This window comes from Diadema setosum, chromosome 15, assembly GCF_964275005.1.
Source record: "Diadema setosum chromosome 15, eeDiaSeto1, whole genome shotgun sequence".
NCBI classification, from domain to species: domain Eukaryota; kingdom Metazoa; phylum Echinodermata; class Echinoidea; order Diadematoida; family Diadematidae; genus Diadema; species Diadema setosum.
Window position 1 is genome coordinate 10,296,580 of NC_092699.1, and position 7,051 is coordinate 10,303,630.

Below are 7,051 nucleotides of genomic sequence, written 5' to 3' on the forward strand. Positions count from 1 at the left end.
AATGACGTTGATTGTATCTTGCATGTGTTAGTTAAAATGTTGCAGTGGTTGGTAAAGTGCGTGTTGTGAACTATGGAGATGTACCTTGAGTACCCCCCCCCCCCCCAAAAAAAAAAAGATTCTTTGATTCTCCCTTTGTTACAGGAGATTTGGTGATCAAAAATAATATCTGAATGGTGAAAGTGATAAATACATGTTTGGTAATACCTTCGTGACCTTTTATTTTGTAACCAAAAATTAAAAATAAAACCACAATATTTTGCATTAGTAATGACAAAAATTAGATCTAATTTAGATTTATTTTAACAGAGATACTCAGGTTGTTTTAGTTGTTAGAACTAAAGACAAAATGTGTGTCATGTGTTTGTTTTGTTATTGTTGTTGTTGTTGTTGCTGCTGCTGTTAACACCTTGTCTAGTCCCCGACTAGGGCCTATAGGCCCTAAGTACCTTTGCACTCGACTTGACCATGTTCATGAACAGATAATGAACTGCATGTCACAAAATAGATCAATCGGTAGAAAATGGAAACAGCTCAGTTCCACTTCCAAGCTTCCCGATTCCGTCGATCAGTGTTGTGCTACCATGACCATGTATATGCGGCTCGGACCGCTGAAATTTGCGTAGTACGTACAGATTGTAACGCGTACAGTCGGCACGCGAGCCGAGCGAGACCGCCCAGCGCGGCCGCGGTGGGGAGTTGTCGGGTATCCGTACGTACCACACTCTAGCTCGATCTACCAGCAGCTGCTCAGCTCAGCTAGCTAAGCTCATCACTCGTGCGTGCGCTTCTAAGCTCTTTGTTACGTCACTGCCAACCTCCGCGGCTAGGATGCGCAGAAACACAACTGAGGAACGCCCTTAAAGGAAAACTGTACTGACATTTTCGAATTGTCTGATAATTCTAATCTACATTTTTTGATGCCTACTACTGGAAAGAGAGGATTGTAAAACCCAGGATAAGCCTGTAATGATTTTTTGAAAAAAATGAAAACGAGCAAGCCATGGAACGATCCACGCAATTTGGCCTACGTCACAGGTGCTCTTTGTGCACAACTCCGCGACATTAGCAAGACGAACTACATAATGCCAATTTACTGATGAAATCTCACACGAAGCACTCCAAAAGCTGTTATTTAGTATAATTGCAATATGGAGCTATAATAAATATGTTAAACAATATCTATTAATCTTTAAAAGCAAGCTCTTCAACAGCTTTTTATTTAGATGAAACTTGTGGGGAAATTCCAGATATGCAAAATGAAATTGGCATCGTTATCCGAACGTGCTGCCCATAGAAGACCGTGTGTAATTAACGTTACGCATTGATGATCATGATCGAGCGATGGTTCGCCAGTTCAAACTATCTAACGCGTAACGTAGATGAGGGGCTGAGTGAATCTCGAAAATCCAAATGTAGATAGACTCTCTTCAACGGCACGCACGATTTACGCTTAGTGAGATGAAAACGGTACCCACCCAGTACACATAGACTCTGAAATACTAGAACTAGGACTAGGACTACTGAGCAGTCAAGGAGTACGTTCTACGTGGCAGTCCAAGTTTTGATGAGTAGGCCCTACACTCACTCACCGTCGACATTGCAGCTGTAGGCCCTATGTGCACAGCGCTAAGGCACAGCGTAATGTTACATACATACCCTGCTGCCAGAACTTGAAGAAAGTCCAGACGAACTAGTCCAGACCCCAGATCTAGATCTGGACCCTTGTCCTGCAGGCACTGTTGTTCCTGTGCTGAATTTTTCAGGTAAGGTATCTGCTTTATGGATTTCCGATGTTTTGTAGTCGAGTAAATCTCATAGTGGTGTTCTTTACACCAAGGACTAATGTTAGATCTAACAGTTTGTTTCAGTAGGCCTACTAGGACCCATATCTCGGAAGAGTGGCCTGACCACGTAGATTCTAACACAGTGTCGCCGCTTCGCGATCCCAGCGCTGGTGTAGGTATAGTGCTAGCGTACTTCCGTATCCATGTAGATATCTCAAAATTCACCTTGCCAAATGGCACCAAACTCACAGGAAGTACTTTATGATTCATATCCAACAGCTCACATTAATTGGAAACAAATCACATGTCGGGAAGCGTAAGTGTAGATGTCGACTTTCCTGTCGGCGTCGCTAAAAATAATCTGCTCTACGACTAACATGAGTGATTGCGGCCAGGCCCTACCTAGAGTGTCTATCTGCTGCGCACGCACAGACTGAAGTTAGCCATTTAATATCATGAGACAAATCTTTCAAGTAATCGGGGGCAATAAATAAATTTACAAATTATTTGTGGTAAGTTGAATGAAAAATGTAGTTCCTATATCACACAAGTCGCAAAAATCATTACACTTTTGAGTTTAGTTCTCGCGTAAATTCCCCGTTCGCACAGTACTAGTCGGCTAACTTCAGTTCTAGATTGTGCATCTTGCGTTCGCCAAGATCTCTCGCGAAGAGTGATTTTTTTTTTTTTTTGAGTGACGACTTGAAAGTCGGCGTCAATATTGATACTTCTCAATTACTAATTTCGTTCAAATATAAGAGAATACTTTGAAATATGCTATGAAGTATATACTGTAATTTTGGTGCGATTTGGTTTAGTGAAATTTGAGATATCTACATGGATAGAACAGTACACAAGCGCCGCCTGCTAGCTAAATTAGGCCTATGCGTCGTCTGCTACTCGATACGAATTAACGCACGCGTATGCAAGCACTTGTAATCAGTAATAATGAGAGCACCTGTGACATCATAACATCCGGGCTCGTCAGCTCATTAGCATAATACTCACCTAAAAAGTTCCATTTTTAACATTAAATTACGGACTTAATCGTTATGAAATTTTGATTCTGTTTGCACCGCTGGGTCTTTTAGAATTAAAAGAACAACATATAAAAAAATAAAAAAACCGGTAAAATGCCCTTTTAAATGGACGCGGAAGTAAAAAAAAAAAAAAAAAAAAATCAGCATGAGTTTGTGAGGTTGCTATACTGTTCAGTAAAAATAAGAACCCATGGCAATGCAATACTTGGCAGTTGGAGAATCAAAAAGATGCGACTTTGATAATCTATCCGTAGTCTAGCTGTATTTGTGTATAGAATGAAGAACTTTTAAGTTTACAGCTGGAAGCAACGCAAGAAATCTATTTCAATTGTTTGTTCAGTCTATTGTACCTACATATTATCTACTACCCCCTAAACTATGATGAGTATACTCTAGGAAACTGTGTGTTTATTTGTTATTGTTGTTGTTGTTGTTGCTGTTTGTTTGTTTGTTGTTTTTTTTTTTGGGGGGGGGGAGGAGAGTTGACAAAAGTGCAACTGAGGCTAACGCAGCCAAATTGTGGCCTTAAAGGAAACCAAAACCCAAAGAGCAATGTGGATTGCATGAAGGCAGCAACATTTAAATAGTAGAACACATCTGTGACAGCTTGTGGAAAGTCGAACAATCGATGCAAAGGTATCAATTTTCAAAGTTTTGGTGTTGTAATGACTGGATAAGGAGACTACTAGAGTTCATGACGTCATGTGTGGGCAAAATATTAAAAAAATATAAAGAGAATTCTACAAAAACTCATCTTTCATGAAAATTACACATTCCATCAACATGGTACTGACATAATAGTTAAGGGTAGTAATTTCCCCCACCCTGCTTTCTAAAAGTGGTTAGTCAAGTGCTCTTTCATTACGCTAGAAATGTGAAACCATGTTGAATTTTCTTTATATTTTCTTTATATTATTGTCCACAAATGCTGTCATAATTATACTCAAGCAGTCTCCTTATCCAGTGCTTCCAACACCAAAACTTTAAAAATTCCTAACTTTTGCATCGATTGTCCGATTTCCTCAAACTTTCACTGATGTTTTTTCTACTAGTATTGCTGTTTTCACTCAATCCACATTTCTCTCTTGGTTCTTTTGTTTCCTTTAAAATCATATCACATCACTGTGATGCCTCATCCAATCTCTCTTTTCCTGCTGTTCTTGTCTCATTCTCTAAGGCTCGCTAGATCCTTGGTTAATAGGACACGACAAACTCCCGTTCATTTTATGTGTAAGTGACGATAATTAAAAAGAAAATAGTAACGACTTTAGTTGACACAGCGTGTTTAATCTTTATTTGATTGATCACATCACTTGACTACAATTTCATGGCTCATTCTCGAACAGCAGTGCAATATCTGCTATATAATTTATGCCCAGGATTGGAAAAACAAAATCAGATCTCACATTGCGAAGCGATGTTGAATGTTGAAATGGCAGGCTCCTTCATTTTTTCTACCTCTTTATCTTGAAACAAGTGCATCGTCGGTTCCTTTGATCTCATTGTCGTTATGTTTAAACTTGAAAAATTGTGATTATCAAACTATGAATGTAAAACTATTTTCCCAATTCTGTTGCCACATATACCTGTTGTCATTGTCACGTGTGATTTCCTTGAAAATAAATGCGGAAATACAATCGAACTGAACTGAACTGAACCGAACCGAAACCTTTCGCAGTAATGATGAACTACAAAAAAAAATTATGTTATTTAATCTATTTTGTGAGGGTGGAATGTGTGAGACTCCATTGTTCCAGGAAGCCATCAGGTGGAAATGGGGACAGCAGGAGTAAACAGCATAGAAATTCAGAATTAGGCAAGCCAGGTGAGAGAAGAGGTTAGGGAGAAAGGAGAGTGTAGAAGAAAGAGGGAGGCACAGTGGAGCCAGAGTGGAATAGCTAACGTAGAAAGGGAGAGTTGGTAGGAAAGCATAGGTATTTAGTTAGGGGGAGATAGTTGGGATAGATAGGTTTAAAGCAAAAAGGGAGAATTAGTTGGAAAGAAAGGGATGTAATAAAAAGGGGAAAGCTAGTTGGAACCAGTTTAAGCACTGTAGAGGGTGGAGTTATATTAAAGGTGACAAGGAAAGTAAATTTGAAGGGAAAAACAGTTGCATCTGAACATCTGTCAGAGCAGGACATGCTCTTCTAACTCACTGGTGATAGGAGTAGAGAGGCAGCTGATCGGCCTACAACGCAGGGCTGCATTTCAGGCAGGAGAGTCATGGCACAGCAGCCCCACGCATAAGGGCAGGGCACGCGCAAGACATGCTGCAGGCACTGACAACAGCTGAAGTCTCCCCCTCACTATTACTTCAGGGTCTGAACACCAAATCAGACGTAAGTAGTTATGTAGCTGTATTAAGTTTGTTTCTGTGATATTCTGAATTTGTCATTATTATATTTTTTTATATAGAGATTTATGTTATGTTCGGTTGTTCACCATAATATGTGAAGTAATTATGGTAGAGTATAGATTATGCTGTATGTCAGTTTGGATGTGTTGTGTAATGATAAAATAGGATCTTGATTTAGTTTGACAAGCGATATTTGTGGATACAGTGTATTTTGTTTTCTATGGTTGTATCAGGAAAATATAATCCAGGTTCTGTTGTTCATAGTTAAAGTGAATGAAGTTAAAATTTTGGTAAATGATAAGTTAGAATGTAAATTTGGTTGCAGAAGGATTTGAATGAGAAATGGATATATGTAAATAGAATATAGTTTTAGTTGTTTTTGGTTGTGAGATAGTTCATAACTACGAGATGATCGGTAATGTACATATTTGAAGTGAGTTATGATTAAATACATGGCGGTGGTTTATTTCTGTAGTATGTATATATAGGTCTGTTGTGATGGTGGAAGTATACAGGAGCATTATTGTTTAGGTATAAGGAAGTATTGGACTGTGGTTCATGAGTGATACTACTTGGTGAATAAATAATGTCAAATGAGAGGTGGTTATTATATTCCCATATAGATCGACACCGACGAGCTGGGCTCAACGTCATCATCATTATCTCGACGGCATCACAACTACACTCAACGGCATCTCGGTTAGCGTGAGGGCAATTCCCGCTACCTGGACAGAATTCCCGTAACTCGGTAGTCCTCCGGTGCAAGCGGTGGCATCTCTGTCGACACGTCGATAATTCCCGCCAGCCGAACGACATCCTCGACATCGCGATTATCTTGGCAACTTCGGCAGTACTTCACGGACTATCTCATCACCCACTTCACTCCAATTCCCGTATAAAGTGAAACCACACGTGCGTACAGTACAGAGTATTGAACCACAGGTATTTGGTTATACCCGGGTCTAGGTTTTATTTTTAATACATGAGTCTAGGATTTACGAGTATCTCATTGATTTGCTCCTGAATGTTATTATGTTATTGACTTGCTCCTGAACGTTTTTATAATTTTTTTGTGTAAATATAGATGAAATTGTATTAGGGTTTCTTTGTGGGAAAGTATTGTAAATATGTATTTTTTGTTACTGGATTTTCGTTGGAAAAATAGATATCATAAGAAGCTGCATTTTTTTTTCGTTCAGTAAACTCACGGAGTGTTTAAGCGTATTATTTACAGTGTATCTCATAGCAGAACCTAGCTTATCGTCAGTCATATGAATAGATAATACAGATCTTAGAGCTGACAACATGTGAGCGAAAAGACGTTATTTTATGTAATGATCATCGTAATATGGTCCTTATGCGTGCATTATATTGTTGCAATCCAATATGTACTCTCCGAGATACAGGATAATTCTGCTCTTTGACCCTAATTTGCAAAGCCAAGATGGCGTCAGAGCAAATTCAAGGTCTCAGCAAAAATAAGTGGGCAATGCGTCACGTATTCACCAAGACACAGATTGAAGTGCTTTTGACCTTTGAACCTCATTTCCCCTGACAAGATGACATCAGACCAAGAGTCGTAATTTTATTAACAACTAGAAATGTCGCTTTGTCGAGTGGTATGCCTCCGCCATAATGCATGGTTTTCCTAATAGGTCTATAGTACATGTGGACAATTTGTGATTACATTTTCACAAAATTGGCAAAATCTTAAAATGACAATTTTGTCACAAACGCGTTGAATGTTCACCTTCCTTGACCTAGGTTTAATTGGATGAATAGGAGAGCATTAATTTGGAGATTTAAGAACTTTAACTTGACTTTGATCCATTCATAAGCTTATGCACTGAGTAATTTTCAAGGTATGG